Genomic DNA, 20,772 nt, shown 5'->3' with positions numbered 1-20,772 from the left:
GTTTACGACAATCTCGCGACCAAAAACCAAGCGTCGAAAACGGAGCGTCACAAATGAACAGCAGCGACGTTTTGATCAAAATCGTCGTAACTTTTACGATGATTCATGGATCGTCGTAACCTTTACAACGATCATAAATCGTCGTTGACAATCTAACCCAGTCCTACATGGCAGTCCTACGTGGCAAAATTACGACGAAATCAAAACGTCATAGTTGAAATCAACCCAACCCATTTCAATTTATCACATGGGCTGGTTTTATTTTTTTTGGGCTTCTTTTTGTGCCTTAGCCCATTTATAGCCACTTTTAGTTTTTATTTTTTGAATTTTTTTGGGCCCTGGCCTTTTAGTGACCAAATACATTTGGTCCAGTTTCAGTTTTGGCCTTTTTTCATTTTTGAATTCAACAAAAAAAATTCCAGAACTTGATTTCATTTCTATTTATTGGGCCTTTTCAACCAATTATTTGTCAAATATTAAATGCAGCACTATTTCATATTCAAATCAATAAAACTCCAAGTCAAATTAAAATCATCCATCATATAACATCACATAATACATCTCCAGGTTTACATAATACAATAACTCATCTGATTCACAGTTGACAATCAGATACCAGTTTTCACAGCTGAAGCATCAACCGAGATGAATCTCAAAAGAAAATACAGAAATTAGCACTCGCTGTGAAGAAGTCATCCTGCTCTTGCTTCCCCACTCCTAGTTTTGCATCCCTGATACCAGCTTTTATGGGATCTAGTATACCTCCATACAAACAAAGTAATGTATTGTTGAGGCGCAGGAACTAGATGGCAATGCTAAATTGTAAAACGTCTTTCGAAGAACAAAATATCATCTCAAGTGTAACAATAACAGTGAGTAGCTAGATGAGGTGCAAGCTAGCTGAAACACCATTCGTTAAGTACCAAAACTACTCACTTGGATAATAAGTGACCACCATGAACTACCCATACATATATTCAGCAAGTTTGCATCAGGTAGGCTAGTGTTAGCTAGCATGGTAAGCAGAGAAACGAGCAAACTTTAAAAACAAACAGTGGCATGATGATTATGAAAGGACTCTAGCAGCCTAACCAGACAGCCATGGAACGATGGCCATAGACCCACGCCATGACCGTGGCTCGAAGGCCACGAGGATCATCAGAGCAACCGGGGACAGGAGGCACGGAGCAGAGGAGGGAGAGGAGCTCACCGTGCCGATGCCAAACAGCGTCCCCGGCAGCAGCGGGGCAGTCCAATGGAAGACGCCGAAGCTGAGCCTACCTCCATGCACCTTGCATGTAAGAGATGGTAAAGTAGTTTCAGATATCACATTATTGAATTGCTTGCAGTGTGACATGAGCTAGCCAAAAGTATGTAAGGGACTAAAAAGTTTTAGAAGTGTAGAATCATATATGCCCCTAGCATGCATCTCTCAAATAGTTAATTAATCAGACTTGCACTGTTGTACTAACAAGCATGAGCGTTTAATTTGTACTCAAAACTAAACCTAGAGGATATATATGATAAATCTCACTCACAGCTAGCGAAATCAACAACTAGAAATTGGTGGTGTGCTATTTATAAGGTCAACAATGAAGACATGTTTGTGTCTTTCAAAAGAAACATGTGTGTGGTGTTTTTCCCAACAAAATATAATTAAGCGGTCCAAGTAAATATACTGTAGCAATAATTATCTGAAAAAATGATGTTTTCCTGCTGCACTTAGCCTCATTGTACAAAAAACAAATGTGACTAAGAGAAGTAGGAGCAGTAGGTTGTGATCCTATATGAATGATACTGAGAAAATTTGAGAGAAGTAGGACATCAGCAGCAGCAGGAAAATCTGAAGTAGGACACCAGCAGCAGCAGGAAAATCGTGGGAAAACAGACTGAGAGAAGTAGGACACGAGCAGCAGCAGGAAAATCTGAATTTATACTGAGAAAATTTATTTACAAGCATATGAATAGGTGACTACAACCCCACACATGTCACCCCCTTTGCCCCACAAAAGCATCTCCGGCGAACTACTAGAGAAGCAAACGTGGTTGGATTATTTTGTGCTTTGTTGGAGAAGAGATAAAATTTACTTCAGATATACTAGTGATCGCTACCTTCAACTTTCTTGTCTGCACTTTCTGGCCTCGTACCGAATGGCACAGAGGTATCATTTCAATTATGACAGGAACTGTTCTAAGTTCTGACCTAGCTTTGAAACAATCTCTTGTGTTGCTGTGCATAATTGAGTAGTAGATAGCTAAAGATAACAAGAAAAAGTAAACAAGCATGCCAAAACAAAACCCATGTGTTTCGGAGCTCTAATCGTGTTATACTAAAGGGCTAACATTTACATTCTGTTTTGCTGCATTTTTGGGTTGATGCTATGCTTCAGAAATTAGAGAAAGAAATTTTTAGGTTGATGCGGAAAGGCCCCTCTGATTGTTTGAAGTGGAGAAGAACGTGGCCATCCGATCCTTTTCAGATGCAAATGAAGTCTATCATCAGAAGGGTACCACTATCGACGCTTGGGAAGGTTCAAGTTCTGTCTTGAGTGTGTCGAACTCAAGAAATAGAGGATTGGAAACTGTCACTAAATCCTGCCTACTATTGTCAGAAAAGGATTTCATCTTACTCCTAAATTCAAATCACAGTAGCAAATAGCATAATTAGGCACGACGCGCAAGTGCAACTGTACTGAATTAGGTAGAAGTGTGATATGAGTGGACTAGGCAAGAATAACTGCAAATTCATTCAGAAAATTACAAGAGAAAAGTGGAAGAATTCTACTGCAAGTGAAGTAAATCAAAAGGATGGAATGGATCCAACAGAATTGAAAGCATGCATCTACCTGGGAGAACAAAGTTCAGATCACCATACTTCCTCAACAAACAATCCCTCAGTCTTCTTCCTAAGGTACAACCTGCGTACAAAAAGAAACAGAAGCATTTCCACTCAGCTGATGAAACCAGCATATAATTTTAGGAAAACACCAGTCCAAATCAGTAGTACCTATCAAGAGTCAAAAAAGCCTAACTGGACTAGACTTGACTTGAGAGAAACTAAGAGCAGGCAAAAATATCAGTCACTAGACTACCACTTAGCAATTCAGAGACCGAACTTGTCGAGAATCAGCTAAAACACGAAGCAGCTTATCGAGTTGGTATGGTGTTGTGCTGCTGCACCAGCCAAGGCGCCAACCACAAGTAGGTAAGCAGGAACAGAGAGCTCAACAAGCAAGAAAAGAAGCCACAACCACACCAAGAATCCACACAGAAACACTAAAAGTCACAGTAGCACTATCATCATTATTTTCTGATGGGTGCCACAGCCTGCATGTATTTGGCTATCTGCACATGATAAACCATCTAAACTGCATCAAGATTCATGTTGTTGATGTTGTTTGTTTTGTTGCACTGTAATCGCAACTAAGACTGGAGTATTTGAATTAATAATTTGATTTTGGTTGGTAGCATAATCTGGAATACAGTAGTTAAAGTCCACAAACATGTCCTGATACACAGCAAACTTCTAAAAGGAAAATAAACCTTTTTAAGCGTGAAAAGAAACAATTAAAGTTAAAGAGAACCAGGAGAAACGCGGTGAGATGTTTTCATATGACATATTTCACAAAAGATATGCAGATTCAAAGAATAATCTCCCATACTAGATCCACCAAATTCACTTTTTACTTTTGAGTAGGAAGAAATAAAGGACTCTAGCAGCCTAACCAGACAACCATGGAACGATGGCCATAGACCCACACCATGACCGTGGCTCGAAGGCCACGGGGATCATCAGAGCAACCGGGGACAGAAGGCACGGAGCAGAGGAGGGAGAGGAGCTCACCGTGCCGATGCCAAACAGTGTCGCCGGCAGCAGCGGGGCAGTCTAATGGAAGACGCCGAAGCTGAGCCTACCTCCATGCACCTTGCCTGTAAGAGATGGCAAAGTAGTTTCAGATATCACATTATTGAATTGCTTGCAGTGTGACATGAGCTAGCCAAAAGTATGTAAGGGACTAAAAAGTTTTAGGAGTCTAGAATCATATATGCCCCTAGCATGCATCTCTCAAATAGTTGGCATTCAGCATTAAATTTCAACTTTCATCTGCCTAATATTTAACTTAAACACATAACTAAAAGCAAAACACATAAAAGTGACTCAGACAAATCGTATTATCAGAATTCCACCCATAAAGCCAAGCAGCTGACGTAGATGGGATTACATTAGCTTTGTCTAAATTATTTTCATTTTCATTGTATACTTCAATTTTTCTGCCGAAATAAAGTACATAGTTATGTAACCGAAATTATTCTAACTTCATAGTTTACCTTAAATAATTACAAAGGTAAATAGAGGACGGTGCCCCTGCATTTGGAAAAGAAAAACGCTACAAGCATTATGTTTCTGTGATGACGAAGCACATGGACTACGTGGAGTGTTGCAACTAATTTTGTTGATACCTTATTGCACATCCATCCGAACCGCCGGCAAATGCCACAGACTCATCCTTGAAGCAGCAGTCCAGAAGTGTTGCCTCCGAATTCGCCTCCAGACGGAGAATGGATTTGTGTGCATCGTACAGCCGCAGCCCGTGCAGAACAAAATTCCAATCGAAGCCCTGTCAGCCATCTCTTCCACAAAGATAAAGTGCCCTGGTTTCGTCTCAAATAAATGCAGCTGTGAATGGACTGCAGCATCTCTCGTGGGAACATGCACAGATTAGTCACTAGTCACAGCTATCAAGTCACCCTAAGTTGCTACTAATACAGTATATTATACTTATTAATTTAGGGATGCTACCAGAGTTGATACTCCTAGAAAATGCAGTACTTGTTACGTTATCATTGACGCTATTCCTTGCAGTGTGACGGCTTTACAATGAACGACTCTGAATGGTAGTAGTAGTATATTTTACTAATCAAGACTTAAGACTGAAATGAATGCAGAGGATACGACCAGGGAGGCGAAGCGCTGGTAACAAAGAGAATGAGTGGAGCACATCTGGAGAGCGTGAGATTGGATCTCATACCGAAGATGAAGCCAAGGGCACTCATGAGCGACTTGTTGCAGATGACAATGAAGACCGAGGAGACCACGGAGAGGCTGAGTGCCCCCATTGTTCCCAACTGGAACTTCTCCCCCGCCACCCCCATCTCTGTCGGCCGGGTTTGCTATTGAGCACCCGAAGCAAGAAGCAGCAGCAGCCGACGAGCTTCCAGACGCGGACCCCCACCGGCAGGACCTGCGCAACAGGAAGAACATCACATTTCGATCAAGAAACCGCGACAAGAGACGGGCTTCCCGCTCGTCAAAGCAACCGAGTGGCAGCAGCAGCAGCAGCACCGTGGTGCCACCAACCTCTATGTCGAAAATCTGAGCGCGTGGGGAGATCTGAGGAGGGCGGGCGGTGAGGGATCTGATCGGATCGGGGTCAGCTCCGCCAGGACTGGCGGTTGCACGGTTCAGGGTGCGTTCCTGGATCTGGATCCTGCGGGAGAGGGAGGGAGCTCTCGTGGATCTGGATCCTGCATGAGAAGTAGAAAATGGAGGGGAACGGGGAACGGGGAGGTATGTTGAATGGGGAATGATGGGTGAGGAGGATGGCGAGGTGGGTGATGGGTGGGAGTGGCGGGGAAAGGACATGATTCGAAGGGGGCGGGGACGGGGAGGAGGTGGCGGCGGCGAGGAGATGGGGAGGAGGGAGGGGTCTGAGCTAGGGTTTGGGCTGTGGGTGGGGTTTTCTTTTTTTTCTGTGGGTGGAGCGATGGATGGATGTGAGATGGTGAGATAGATGGATGGATGGATGGATGCGTGCCATGTCATTGATCCGTGGGAAGAGTTCTGATTGGTTGGAACATGTTACGACATTTTTGTAATCGTCGTAAAAGTTATGACGATCTCATCTTATGCGGTTACGACGATTTTGACTCACATCGTCGTAATTTATATGTAGATTTGATCCCCACAAACGGTTTATGATGATTTTGGATGAAATCGTCATGGATTTATGACGAATTCATCAACGACATCTTCAAAAATGTCATGTATGAGCATATTTCTTGTAGTGAACTAGATCCCATTTTCCCAGAGAGAAAATGCAAGCATTCTCTACAATTATCAACAATATGGGGAGTCATGTGCTCATACTTACACCACTTAACATTTTATATCAGCGGCCTACATTAATAAAAACAAGCATAGCAATCATAAGAATGTCAAAACGGACACATACGCAGCCTTTACACATGTTCTATGAAAATGTTGCAAAACAATATTATGCTTAATCCTACAATACACAACAGGACAAAATATGCAAGCCGATAGTTCTACTCCCTATGCTAAAACGATTACTAGTGCCTACATGAACGGACTATTTGATAGTCATTAACAAGTAAAAACCCTATCATAGAGATCCTACTATTAAAGATTGTAGAAAATCTGAGAAAGAGAGAGAGAGCGAGGACTGACCTGAACCAAGGAAGAGGCGGTCACCACTGTCGCAGTTGAGGAGGCGAGGAGCGGGTCTGGCCGGCAATGTGAGGGCTAGGGCGAGGGCGAGGGAGGCGGGGAGGGAGGACGGCGAGGAGGGCAAGGGCGCGGGCGCGGGCTGAGGGTGGACGGCGAGGGAGGCCGAGGGCGACGGCGCGGGCGGAGTGAGGACGGCGAGGAGGGCGAGGGCGTGAGCCGAGGAAGGACGGCGAGGAGGGAAAGGGCGAGGGCGCGGGCGATGCGGGGCAGGCGGCGCGGGGAGGAGGTGGTGCGGGGCAGCGGCGTGGGGTAGGCTGCGACGCGCGCGGTGGGGGATTCGAGCAGGGGTGGGCGGGAAGTGTCGGTTGGAGAGGGGCGGGCTTGAGTGTATTTGGTGGGCCTTTGCCGTCCGCCACGCTCCCAGGCAGACGACAACGGTCCCGGGGTGGAACGGGTGGGGGTTGGGTTGGTGGGTCGTCGTCCCCTTTGCCGTCCGTTGCGCTCCCAGGCGGACGGCAAAGGCCCCCAGGCAGACGGCAAAGGGGAGGGGTGGGTGGGGTGGGGTTTCGGCCGTTTGGGGGGAACTTTGCCGTCCCACCTCCCTTTGCCGTCCGCGCAAGGCTTCTTTGCCGTCCGCTAGCTGACGGCAAAGAGGTGGCCGACGGCAAAATAAAGTTTTGCCATCAGCCACCTCTTTGCCGTCAGAACTGTGTCAGCTGACGGCAAAGAGTACCTTTGCCATGTGTCAGCAGACGGCAAAGGCCAAGCAGACGGCAAAATTCTGAAATCCAGTAGTGGTAGATCTAGGCCATAAAAAGTGTGTACACGTTTGAGGGAGAAAAAAGTAGATCTAGATCAAAAAGAAAGCTTTCCCCTTACTTACCTATGGTGCAAATGAGGTGAGGAGGAGGAGGCAGCCGAGACCAGCAAGGTTAGTAGAGGTGGAGAGAGTGAAGTGGGGGGAAGTGAGTGTGAAGTGGGGCTGTAAAAAATATCTACTACTCACAGGTTACTAATGGCGCACCTTGTAAGAATGCGCCATTAGTAACCAGGGTTACTAATGCACTTGGTAAGAACGCGCCATTATTAGTTTTGAAAAAAACTGAAAACCATTACTAGTTAAAACTAGTAATGGCGCACTTTCCATGGTGCGCCACTGATAAGTGTAGGAATGGGTGTCGGGCCAGGACAAAATAGTAATTGCGCATCACACACAAGGTGCGCCATTAGTAATATGGACATTAATGGCGCACCAGTATGTGGTGCGCCACTGCTATATAGTAGTGGCGCACCACATACATGGTGCGCCATTCATGCGATCTATGATGTCTCTTACCGATTTGTTGTTATCGTTTTGGGGTTATGCATTAGAGACAGTTGCATTCACTTTAAATAGGGCACCATCAAAATCCGTTGAGACGACACCATACGAGCTATGGTATGGCAAAATACCAAAGTTGTCGTTTCTTAAAGTTTGGGGATGTGATGCTTATGTCAAAAAGCTTCAGCCTGAAAAGCTGGAACCCAAAGCGGAAAGGTGTGTCTTCATAGGTTACCCAAAGGAGACAGTTGGGTACACCTTCTATCTCAAATCCGAGGGCAAAGTATTTGTTGCTAAGAACGGAGCTTTTCTTGAGAAGGAGTTTCTCTCGAAAGAATTGAGTGGGAGGAAGATAGAACTTGATGAGGTTGTCGATCCTCTAATCCCTCTAGATGGTGGCGCAGGGCAAGGGGAAACCCCTATCGAAGCGACGCCGGTTGAGGAGGAAGTTCATGATGATTATCATGAAACTTCGGATCAAGTTCCTATCGGACCTCGCAGGTCGACAAGATCACGTACTACTCCTGAGTGGTATGGTAGTCCTGTCTTATCAATCATGTTTTTGGACAACAATGAACCTCTGAATTATGAAGAAGCAATGGTGGACCCGGATTCCAACAAATGGCTGGAGGCCATGAAGTCTGAGATAGGATCTATGTACGAAAACAAAGTGTGGACTTTTGAAGTATTACCTGAAGGTCGTAAGTCTATTCAGAACAAATGGATATTTAAGAAGAAGACGGACGCGGACGGTAATGTGACCGTTTATAAAGCTCGACTTGTGGCAAAGGGTTTTTCACAAGTTCAAGGAGTTGACTACGACGAGACGTTCTCACCGGTAGCGATTCTTATGTCCGTCCGAATCATGTTAGCAATAACTGCATTTTTTGATTATGAAATCTGGCACATGGATGTCAAAACAGCGTTCCTTAATGATTTTCTTAAGAAAGAGTTATATATGATGCAACCCGAAGGTTTTGTCGATCCAAAGAATGCTAACAAAGTATGCAAGCTCCGGCGATCCATTTATGGACTCGTGCAAGCATCTCGGAGTTGGAATAAGCGCTTTGATGAGGTGATCAAAGCATTTGGGTTTATACAAGTGGTTGGAGAATCTTGTATTTACAAGAAAGTGAGTGGGAGCTCTGTGGTGTTTCTAATATTATATGTGGATGACATATTGCTGATTGGAAACAATGTGGAGTTTTTGGAGAGTGTTAAGGATTACTTGAATAAAAGTTTCTCTATGAAGGACCTAGGAGAAGCTGCTTACATTCTAGGCATTATGATCTATAGGGATAGATCGAGACGCCTAATAGGACTTCCACAAAGCACATACCTTGATAAAGTTTTGAAGAAGTTAAAAATTGAACAGTCCAAGAAGGGGTTCTTGCGAGTGTTACAAGGTATAAAATTGGGTAAGACTCAATGCCCAGCAACTGCGGAAGATAGAGAACAAGTGAGTTCCGTCCCTGATGGGGTTATAGTCCTAGGGTAGGGTCATAGGCCTGCCCTGCAGGCGTCCTACCCAAGGACTACCCCTCGCATAGGACTAGACCCTTAGTCAGCTCCGACTGAATTAAGGAGTCCCTGTCATCCAGTCGGTAACATACCCTCGATCATCCAGTCGGGAACTAGCATTCGGAGCATATCAGGTTAACCGACTCGATACCACTCGGTACATCGTAACCCCCCTGGAGGGAAACGGTCGTACGTTTCCAGGTGCATTTATTAGCATTTAGGGCGTACGTTACCTGTAACGTACGCATTCAATCGCCACTACTCCACCCCTGTACCGGAACCGTTGTGGAGGGCAGCGCACTCTATATAAGCCACCCTCCCCCGCTGGTAAAGGGGTTAGCAACTCATGGTATTCCCTATTCCACTCGACAACAAGCTCCCTGAGCACTGAGACGTAGGGCTATTACCTCCACCGCAGAGGGGCCTGAACTCATACATCCTCGCCGTAGCTAGGACTCTGCCCATCCTTTTCGTACCCTACACATCTACTGTCAGGCTTATACCCATGACAGTTGGCGCCCACCGTGGGGCAGGCGTCTAAGCGACTTCCGGTGAGTTTGCGACTACTTCCTTTCGTCATGTCGTCCGATGGAGGTTCGAGCATGGGTCACATGATCTTCTTCGGCGCTCTCTCCTTCATCATCGATGATTCGGCGTGGCTTCGGGATGCTCCTCTCGACGTCGAGGCGCTTCCTCATCGTGGGGCTACGCACTTCCGTGCCGGGGCCCGTGGCATTCTTCTTCTCCAACAGTCGGCTCCGGTATCGACCTGCACCGCCGTCACGCGCCGCAGCAAGCGGTCTCGCAGTCCGCGGCTCCAGTGTTGGGTGCAACACGCCCAGGCGTGCCAGAACACATTTTCACAAGTGGCGGTTCTAGAGTCCGTTGTGGTTGCCCCGCTGTCCCGGCACTCGGACTCGGTTCTGAATGAGTTTCCTTCCGAGTATGCAGGTCACGGGCCCGCAGCAGAAGTTTACATGGCCAACTCCCATCCCACCTTTTCCATGTGGGGGCAGACGGCAAAGAGGGGAGAGAGAGGGGGTTGGTTCCCCCCTTTGCCATGTGGGGCAGACGGCAAATAGGGGGAACGAGCCCCTCTCTCTCCCTTCTTTGTCGTCTGCCCCACATGGCAAAGAGGGGGAACCAGCCCCACTCTCTCCCCTCTTTGTCGTATGTCGTCCCCCCTTTGCCATGTGGGGGCAGGCGGCAAAGGGGGGAACCAGCCCCCTCTTTCTCCCCCTTTGTCGGCTGCCATCCCACCTTTGCCATGTGGGGGCAGACGGCAAAGGGGGGAACGAGCCCCTTTTTAATTTATTTCTTATTATATCCAGCATTTTTCACAATAATCAGGATATATATATATATATATATATATTTGACATAAATAAATTTCTTTCCGTACTCATAACCATATTAAAATAACTTTCATCCATAGTACATACATATTATGCAAGTTGCATCGGTACCAAACCATATATTACACCAGTTTCATCCACATGCATACAATTATATATCCATATACTATAATAGTTTCAATACAAGCTTCCGTGAAGCCATGGTACAAGAAATCATCTTCAAGCATTCCATCAATATAATCCAAGCTTCCCATGAAGTGAATGTAATCTGCAAAATGACAAATAAGAAAGTTAGAAGAATAATACTAGATGAAGAAGTATATAGGTTATTCGGAGAGAAATTAGCTAAGTATAGGCCATTTAATAGCTAAGTTAGGTGGAATATGTCATCTTGGAGCTACATAGCCTTACTATGTCATTTAGGAGAGAACTTAGCTAAGTATAGGTCATTCTAGAGCTAACATGGATAAAATATGTCATTTTGTAGCGAACTATGATTATTAATCCATTTTGACCTTATTATGTCATTTTGGAGCTAAATTAGTCATTTTAACGAGCTAACCAAGGTTCTTATCATGTTTTTACTTAACTGTGCTAATTATGTCATTTTGGAGGATAATTAGCTAAGTATGTCTTTGTTGGGGAAAATAACCTACGTAGAGGAAGAAAGAGAAGAAGCAAGAAGAGAAGAAGCAAGAAGAGAATAAGAATGAGAAGAAAAAGAAGAATAAGGAGCAGGAGGAGGAGAAGGAGGAGGAGAAGGAGAAGAAGAAGAAAAGAAGAAGGACAAGAAGAAGGAGAAGAAGAAGGAGAAGGAGCTTCTCTCCTCCTTCTCCTTCTCCTTCTTCTTCCTCCTTCTCTCCTTCTTCTTCTCTTCTTCTTCTTCTTCCTTCCTTTCATTTTTCCTCTTTCTTCTCCTCTTGTCCCATTCTTCGGGCTAAATTAGCTAAGAATGCCTTTTTGGAGCTAATTATGTCATTTCGAGGATAATTAGCTAAGTATAGGTCATGTTTTATTAAATAGACCATTTTGGAGCTAACTAAGCTAATTATGTCATTTAGGTGGAAGCCTAATTAACTATAGGTCGTTTCGGAGCTAACTTGGGTAAAATAGGTCATTCCAGAGAAAACTATGCTTATTAAGCCATTTTGGAGCTACCTAGGCTAATTATAGGCCATTTAATACCTAAGTTAGGGGGAATAGGTCATTTTGCAGCTACGTAAGCCTTATTATGTCATTTAGGAAAGAACTTAGCTAATTATAGGTCATTTTTTATTAAATAGGTCATTTTGGAGCTAACTAAGCTAATTATGTCATTTTGTAGGATAATTAGCCAATTTAGTCTTTTTTGGATGAGTCTAAGCTACATAGAAGAAGAGAAGGAGAAGAAGCAAGAAGAGAAGAAGAAGTAAAAGAAGTAGGAGGAGGAGGAGGAGGAGGAGAAGGAGAAGGAAGAGGAGAAAAGAAGAAAAGAAGAAGGAGAAGGAGAAGGAGGAGGAAGGAGGAAGAAGAAGCAGAAGGAGGAGCTCCTTCTCCTTCTTCTACTCCTTCTTCTCCTTCTTCTTATCCTCCTCCTTATCTTCTTCTTCTTCTTCTTCCTTCCTTTCATTTTTCCTCTTTCTTCTCCTCTCGTCCCCTTCTTCGGGCTAAATTAGCTAATAATACCTTTTTGGAGCTAATTATGTCATTTCGAGGATAATTAGCTACGTATAGGTCATGTTTTATTAAATAGACCATTTTGCAGATAACTAAGCTAATTATGTCATTTAGGTGGAAGCCTAGCTAACTATAGGTCGTTTCGGAGCTAACTTGGGAAAAATAGGTTATTCCGGAGCAAACTATGCTTATTAAGCCATTTTGGAGCTACCTAGGCTAATTATAGGTCATTTAATACCTAACTTACGGGGAATAGGTCATCTTGCAGCTATGTAAGCCTTATTATGTCATTTAGGAGAGAACTTAGCTAACTATAGGTCATTTTTTATTAAATAGGCCATCTTGGAGCTAACTAAGCTAATTATGTCATTTTGTGGGATAATTAGCCAATTTAGTCTTTCTTGGATGAGTCCAAGCTACGTAGAAGAAGAGAAAGAGAAGAAGCAAGAATAGAAGAAGAAGTAAAAGAAGGAGGAGGAGGAGGAGGAGGAGGAGGAGGAGAAGGAGAAGGAAGAGGAGAAGAAGAAGAAAAGAAGAAGGAGAAGGAGAAGGAGGAAGAAGGAGGAAGAAGAAGGAGAAGGAGAAGCTCCTTCTCCTTCTTCTAATCCTTCTTCTCCTTCTTCTTATCCTCCCCCTTCTCTTCTTCTTCTTCTCTTCTTCTTCTTCTTCCTGCCTTTCATTTTTCCTCTTTCTTCTCCTCTTGTCCCCTTCTTCGGACTAAATTAGCTCAGAATGCCTTTTTGGAGGTAACTATGTCATTTCGAGGATAATTAGCTAACTATAGGTCATGTTTTATTAAATAGACCATTTTGGAGCTAACTAAGCTAATTATGTCATTTAGGTGGAAACCTAGCTAACTATAGGTCGTTTCGGAGCTAACTTGTGTAAAATAGTTCATTCCGGAGCAAACGATGCTTATTAAGCCATTTTGGAGCTACCTAGGCTAATTATAGCCCATTTAATACCTAAGTTAGGGGGAATAGGTCATCTTGCAGCTACGTAAGCCTTATTATGTCATTTAGGAGAGAACTTAACTAACTATAGGTCATTTTTTATTAAATAGGTCATTTTGGAGCTAACTAAGCTAATTATGTCATTTTGTAGGATAATTAGCCAATTTAGTCTTTCTTGGATGAGTCTAAGCTACATAGAAGAAGAGAAAGAGAAGAAGAAGTAAAAGAAGAAGGTGGAGGAGGAGGAGGAGGAGAAGGAGAAGGAACAGGAGAAGAAGAAGAAAAGAAGAAGGAGAAGGAGAAGGAGGAAGAAGGAGCAAGAAGAAGGAGAAGGAGGAGCTCGTTCTCCTTCTTCTACTACTTCTTCTTCTTCTTCTTCTTATCCTCCTCCTTCTCTCCTTCTTCTTCTCTTCTTCTTCTTCTTCCTTCCTTTCATTTTTCCTCTTTCTTCTCCTCTTGTCCCGTTCTTCGGGCTAAATTAGCTAAGAATGCCTTTTTGGAGCTAATTATGTCATTTCGAGGATAATTAGCTAAGTATAGGTCATGTTTTATTAAATAGACCATTTTGGAGCTAACTAAGCTAATTATGTCATTTAGGTGGAAGCCTAATTAACTATAGGTCGTTTCGGAGCTAACTTGGGTAAAATAGGTCATTCCAGAGAAAACTATGCTTATTAAGCCATTTTGGAGCTACCTAGGCTAATTATAGGCCATTTAATACCTAAGTTAGGGGGAATAGGTCATTTTGCAGCTACGTAAGCCTTATTATGTCATTTAGGAAAGAACTTAGCTAATTATAGGTCATTTTTTATTAAATAGGTCATTTTGGAGCTAACTAAGCTAATTATGTCATTTTGTATCATAATTAGCCAATTTAGTCTTTTTTGGATGAGTCTAAGCTACATAGAAGAAGAGAAGGAGAAGAAGCAAGAAGAGAAGAAGAAGTAAAAGAAGTAGGAGGAGGAGGAGGAGGAGGAGAAGGAGAAGGAAGAGGAGAAAAGAAGAAAAGAAGAAGGAGAAGGAGAAGGAGGAGGAAGGAGGAAGAAGAAGCAGAAGGAGGAGCTCCTTCTCCTTCTTCTACTCCTTCTTCTCCTTCTTCTTATCCTCCTCCTTATCTTCTTCTTCTTCTTCTTCCTTCCTTTCATTTTTCCTCTTTCTTCTCCTCTCGTCCCCTTCTTCGGGCTAAATTAGCTAATAATACCTTTTTGGAGCTAATTATGTCATTTCGAGGATAATTAGCTACGTATAGGTCATGTTTTATTAAATAGACCATTTTGCAGATAACTAAGCTAATTATGTCATTTAGGTGGAAGCCTAGCTAACTATAGGTCGTTTCGGAGCTAACTTGGGAAAAATAGGTTATTCCGGAGCAAACTATGCTTATTAAGCCATTTTGGAGCTACCTAGGCTAATTATAGGTCATTTAATACCTAACTTACGGGGAATAGGTCATCTTGCAGCTATGTAAGCCTTATTATGTCATTTAGGAGAGAACTTAGCTAACTATAGGTCATTTTTTATTAAATAGGCCATCTTGGAGCTAACTAAGCTAATTATGTCATTTTGTGGGATAATTAGCCAATTTAGTCTTTCTTGGATGAGTCCAAGCTACGTAGAAGAAGAGAAAGAGAAGAAGCAAGAATAGAAGAAGAAGTAAAAGAAGGAGGAGGAGGAGGAGGAGGAGGAGGAGGAGGAGAAGGAGAAGGAAGAGGAGAAGAAGAAGAAAAGAAGAAGGAGAAGGAGAAGGAGGAAGAAGGAGGAAGAAGAAGGAGAAGGAGAAGCTCCTTCTCCTTCTTCTAATCCTTCTTCTCCTTCTTCTTATCCTCCCCCTTCTCTTCTTCTTCTTCTCTTCTTCTTCTTCTTCCTGCCTTTCATTTTTCCTCTTTCTTCTCCTCTTGTCCCCTTCTTCGGACTAAATTAGCTCAGAATGCCTTTTTGGAGGTAACTATGTCATTTTGAGGATAATTAGCTAAATATAGGTCATGTTTTATTAAATAGACCATTTTGGAGCTAACTAAGGTAATTATGTCATTTAGGTGGAAGCCTAGCTAACTATAGGTCGTTTCGGAGCTAACTTGGGTAAAATAGGTCATTCTGGAGCAAACGATGCTTATTAAGCCATTTTGGAGCTACCTAGGCTAATTATAGGCCATTTAATACCTAAGTTAGGGGGAATAGATCATCTTGGAGCTACGTAAGCCTTATTATGTCATCTAGGAGAGAACTTAACTAACTATAGGTCATTTTTTATTGAATAGGTCATTTTGGAGCTAACTATGCTCATTATGTCATTTTGTAGGATAATTAGCCAGTTTAGTCTTTCTTGGATGAGTCTAAGCTACATAGAAGAAGAGAAAGAGAAGAAGAAGTAAAAGAAGAAGGTGGAGGAGGAGGAGGAGGAGAAGGAGAAGGAAGAGGAGAAGAAGAAGAGAATAAGAAGGAGAAGGAGAAGGAGGAAGAAGAAGGAGAAGGAGGAGCTCCTTCTCCTTCTTCTCCTCCTTCTTCTCCTTCTTCTTATCCTCCTCCGTCTCTTCTTCTTCTTCTTCCTTCCTTTCATTTTTCCTCTTTCTTCTCCTCTTGTCCCCTTCTTCGGGCTAAATTAGCTAAGAATGCCTTTTTGGAGCTAATTATGTCATTTTGAGGATAATTAGTTAAGTACGGGTCATGTTTTATTAAATAGACCATTTTGGAGCTAACTAAGCTAATTATGTCATTTAGGTGGAAGCCTAGCTAACTATAGGTCCTTTCGGATCTAACTTGGGTAAAATAGGTTATTTCGGAGCAAACTATGCTTATTAAGCCATTTTGGATCTAGCTAGGCTAATTATAGGCCATTTAATACCTAAGTTACACTACAGGAATCGAGCATTTTGCCGTCAAGACGCTACAGACGGCGAAGAGCGAATTACAGTCGCCAAAAATTTTGCCGTGAGCCCATGTCGGCAAATAATGTCGTCAGATCATGTGCCCGCAAAGGGTATCTTTGCCGTCAGCGTCCGGCAGTGCAGACGGCAAAATGTTTGCCGTCAATGAAACTATTTTGCCGTCAGCTTGTCTGGTAGACGATAAAAAATGGTCAGAAGACGGAACGGCCTAACTAACGGTCGACGTTAGCCCTGTTGCCGTCTTCCTCACCCGTACATGACAGCAAAATATGGAATATTTTTTGTCGTCTTCTGAAGTTACACAAGACGGCAAACCACATGTTGAGGGCGCCACATTTTTTTGCCGTCATGAACATGACAGCAAAGAGCATAAATGTACAATGTATATATATAACATAATCCATACAATATATATATATATATATATATATATATATATATATAACATAATTCATACAGCATATATATACATATATAACATAATCCATACAACATATATATAAATATAACATAATCCATACAACATATATATAACATCCGTAATCCATACAGTACATAACACATCCGTAATCCATACATCATATATATAACATCCTTAATCCATACATCATATATATAACATCCTTAGTCCATACAGCATATAACACATCCATAATCCGTACATCATATATATAACATCCTTAATCCATAGCACATCAATATATATATATATAGCATAATACATAGAACATCTATATATATATAGCATAATCCATAGCACATCCATGTATATAAGGAGCGACTGTATGGTATTGTCAACCTCAGATAAAGCATCTACATGAAGTGTCTGCCCATCCAATAGAAAACAATCCCAGTCAGTCCGGTAGCTGCAGTTTGTCTAAAGCAAATAAGGGAAAGTTGAAGAATCAAATAGAACCTGGCCCAGGTCGAGTGTTCGGATTTTTGAGAACTCAAGCAGGTCGTCTTCGGTAGCCTCCTCTACTTCAGCCTTGCAAAGGGGCATAGAAAAGCAAACACCCTGCAACAATGCAGCCACATGGTCACACAATATGATTGTAAGTGACAATGATATTTTAACCCAGTACAAAGATTTAAATCAACACAGCTTGGATTAGCTTGGAGAAATTCAATGCCATAGAGACCAATATACCAAGTCAATATTTCATTCCTATTATGGTACCAAATAAGGGTAGAAAATTGACTTCAACAACCAAAAAGATATTTCTTTCAGCAAAATGGGCAAAAAAATAGAATAAGCATTGGGTTAATCACAAAAGTATTAAAGATACTTTATTCACATGTGAAACCAGTATGATGTTGTAACTCCTATGTCGTATGTCCCCAAAAAATGAAAGAGGGAAATGAAGAAATCTAGAATATACTCTTTTACATGAAGAAATGAAGAAATGAGTGCTTGTCAACCAATAAGTTTATCTACTTAATTGAAATAATTAGAACTTAGAAGTTGCAGGCACTAATGTACATAATTGTTGGTCCGTAACAGAAATGTGGCACTTTAATAGGGATTTTAAATAGAAATGTGAAAACGATGATGAGGTCGGAAAAACAAAATGAAGGACTGACCTGTTTCCGTAGTAGTGACCTCATGCCACGTGTAGATTGTGACAAGTAGGCATTACAGGACTGCTTCTCCAAACAATTTCCGCTGATAAATAGAGCAACAAATTGTGCTGTATAAACTACAGTAACAAAAGTGATGTTCAGTAAGATGAACGAGGGTGAGTCATAGAATAACAGTCTAGTAAAACCCAAAGATTCAATACTTCCAAGGAAAATGAAATATAACTGCAAGCGAAGGTGATCATGAGACAAATGTGGAATCTTAACGAGTTCAGAATTCTTTGTACATGTACAAAAACAGTTAAATTTTCCATATACTTATCAAATTATTTCGAAGGATCGATTTCTGAGGAGCAAGAAGATACCACAGAAGATATTCAACAGATTCTTCCGGAACATGTAGTAAAGATTCTAAAAAGAATCTTCCCAATCCTGATACCTTTTGTCAATGTACTCTCTTTCTACATGCCAGAAGGAGAAAAGGTAAAGAGATACATCCACGATAGTACGGGGATATTTTATCTTCAAAAGAAAACAATAGTGCAAGTCTAGTAATTACCTCCTTGTGCAGCTGATGAGAGCATAGCAGATACGATGGGAGGAGATAACATGGATTGTGGATATACCCATGACTGCAGTGCCTTTGAGAATAAGAATTCCTTGATGCTCTCTTGCCTCATGCGTCCTGAACTTTGAGGCCTACCATTATAACTCTGAGCAAGGGGCTCGGCAACACTGCCCCTATACTAGACATGATATCACTTGGAGCACTGGATCATACAGACATCAATACCTATTTGAAATATCTGGAAAAAAATTGCAGGTGCAGTAAGCATCCAATGAGACTGAATGACTGACTGACACATACCATTTACATATCTGATTTTCAGAGTGTCAATCTAAGTTATGCCACCAAATCAAGATACTCATGAAATTTCTCTGGGAAGGGTGCATTTTCTAAATGAAAACTAGAAAAAAATGCAAGAGAAGCTAATGCATACGGACCACTTCACAGAAGATGATGAAACAAACTGCAGGGTAGTCTTCAAGGTGAGATCCAAAGGAGCTTTTTTTCGTGGTATTGTGATCTTAGAAGGGCACATCTCTGAAGACTTCAAAGGAACATCACCAGCCTGGATGTTAGTGCCACTGGAAGATCCGGAAGCACAACGAGCTTCGAACCCTTTCAGCACTTTGTCCTACACAAAGCAGTAGACAGATTACAGGATGAGGTAATATATACATATATGGTAGTGCATTAGGTAGATATTCCTTACCATATCGAATTTGCTAGAGCCAGCCAGTTTCTCATCGCCAATGAGAAGCGCTGATACACTCCGCAGAGCATTCTTGTTGTGTTTCTCAGCTTTGCTAAAAAATGGTTTTTCTACTTCCGCAAGCGATGGAACAGAAGAATCCAACTGGGCAGATTCGCCATTGCTGCTGAATTTTGGAAAAAGAAATGCAAATAAGAGCATGGATAACGTAGTAACTAGATAATGCCCCGTGCGTTGCTGCGGGATTTTTTTGTGGGTTTTCAGAGTAACATCCACATGCCAAAGAAGATAACAATATGAATAAATAATATGACAAATTTCATATTCAAAGATGTTACTACACTATAGATTGCCAGTGTACAATTTGATGAACTGCATTTTTTAATTCTTCTTGGGTATGTTATGTACACAACTCAGATTGCATGGAAGATAAATATTGTATTGCAGAAATTAAAATACAAAGATGCAGCAGAAAAATAGTGGCAATTGTCTTAGAAACATATGAGTTGAAAACCTTGGATTTCAAAACCGAACCTGATCTGTGGACTATCTTGTCTTTCATCTTCAACAAAAACCTGGATGGGTGGGGCAGAATCAAGGGACACCTTGAGAAAGTGGTTACATGGAGAATCTGGTACAGAAAATAGAGGCCACATCGAGGGCTGCAGATCTGTCAGGGCCAACACACACGGTACCAACAAGCGATATTTGTCAAATATCAAAATCGCTAATGATGGAAGATCACAACACTGAGCTCAATTGCTCTGCATAGATCCCTTCAGTAGTACTCCAACACTCGAGATATCACTATCACAAACAGGGGATCATCGTTGTTTTGTCGTAACTGAGCGAGCGGCAAGTTACAAAAAATCAAATAATAAGAAAGTGTGCACATATGTCATTCATATATGGTTCCAAGAAGAATGAAAAAAAATCTTATCGATCTTTGCTTTGGGATAACACCACAAAACTTCTGATTACATGATATCAAAAGGATGAATAACTGTTAAAGATCAGTGGCAAACAAATAATTCAAACAAAAATATGTTCAAGCACTGAATTAATCAAACTATGAAGACTACATGCACTTCTACTATAAACAATTGATAAATCACGAGTTCCATTGTTAAATAAGGGAGGTGTAATACAAAAAAAAAAGAACCACTTTACTGTAAACTAAGATCACTCGCAAAAAACTAAGATCAGTGATAAACAAATAACTGAAATAAATGTACCTTCCAGGATTGAACCAATCAACTGAAGACCTGCTACTTGATAAATCATGTGGAGCTTTTCTTGTGGACCTCGGTGCTGGTCAGCCAACGTCTGAAGAACCGACTGGGAAGACGTGTAGTGGTGAACAGCAGAGACCTGGAAGTTATGGAGACGAAGGGAACGTTGCACCTCCGCTGCTTAATTGGATAGGAACTGCATACCCTGCAGGAGGAAGGGGATATAGATCTACCGGTCTTTGTTGCAAGAAAATACTGGAATCTGTTGGAGATTTGGAAAGGTGAAAAGGGGGAGGTGCTGAGGAGGCGGTGATAGGGATCCTTGGGAATCAAAATAGCACTGCCATGGTCCATGGAGAAGATGGGAATCAAAATAGCACTGCCATGGTCCGTGGTAGGGAGGTCCGACGGCGGCTGGGCACCGGCGGCGTCAGCCGGGGAGGGCACTGGCGGTGGTGGAGGGAGGCCCGACCGGAGGTGTGGTGGAGGGAGGCCCGACCGGAGGTGGCCTACCCTCCCACC

At 42.3% G+C, this 20,772-nt stretch overlaps 1 pseudogene; it reads right to left on the bottom strand.

The window, feature by feature from the left end:
• Positions 1-1,087: 1,087 nt before the first annotated feature.
• Positions 1,088-19,674, bottom strand: LOC123402379 (annotated as a pseudogene).
• Positions 19,675-20,772: the final 1,098 nt, after the last annotated feature.

This window comes from Hordeum vulgare, chromosome 1H (assembly GCF_904849725.1).
Source record: "Hordeum vulgare subsp. vulgare chromosome 1H, MorexV3_pseudomolecules_assembly, whole genome shotgun sequence".
NCBI lineage: Eukaryota > Viridiplantae > Streptophyta > Magnoliopsida > Poales > Poaceae > Hordeum > Hordeum vulgare.
The sequence above is the reverse complement of the archived record's forward strand: the minus strand, read 5'-3'. Positions and strand labels throughout refer to the sequence as shown.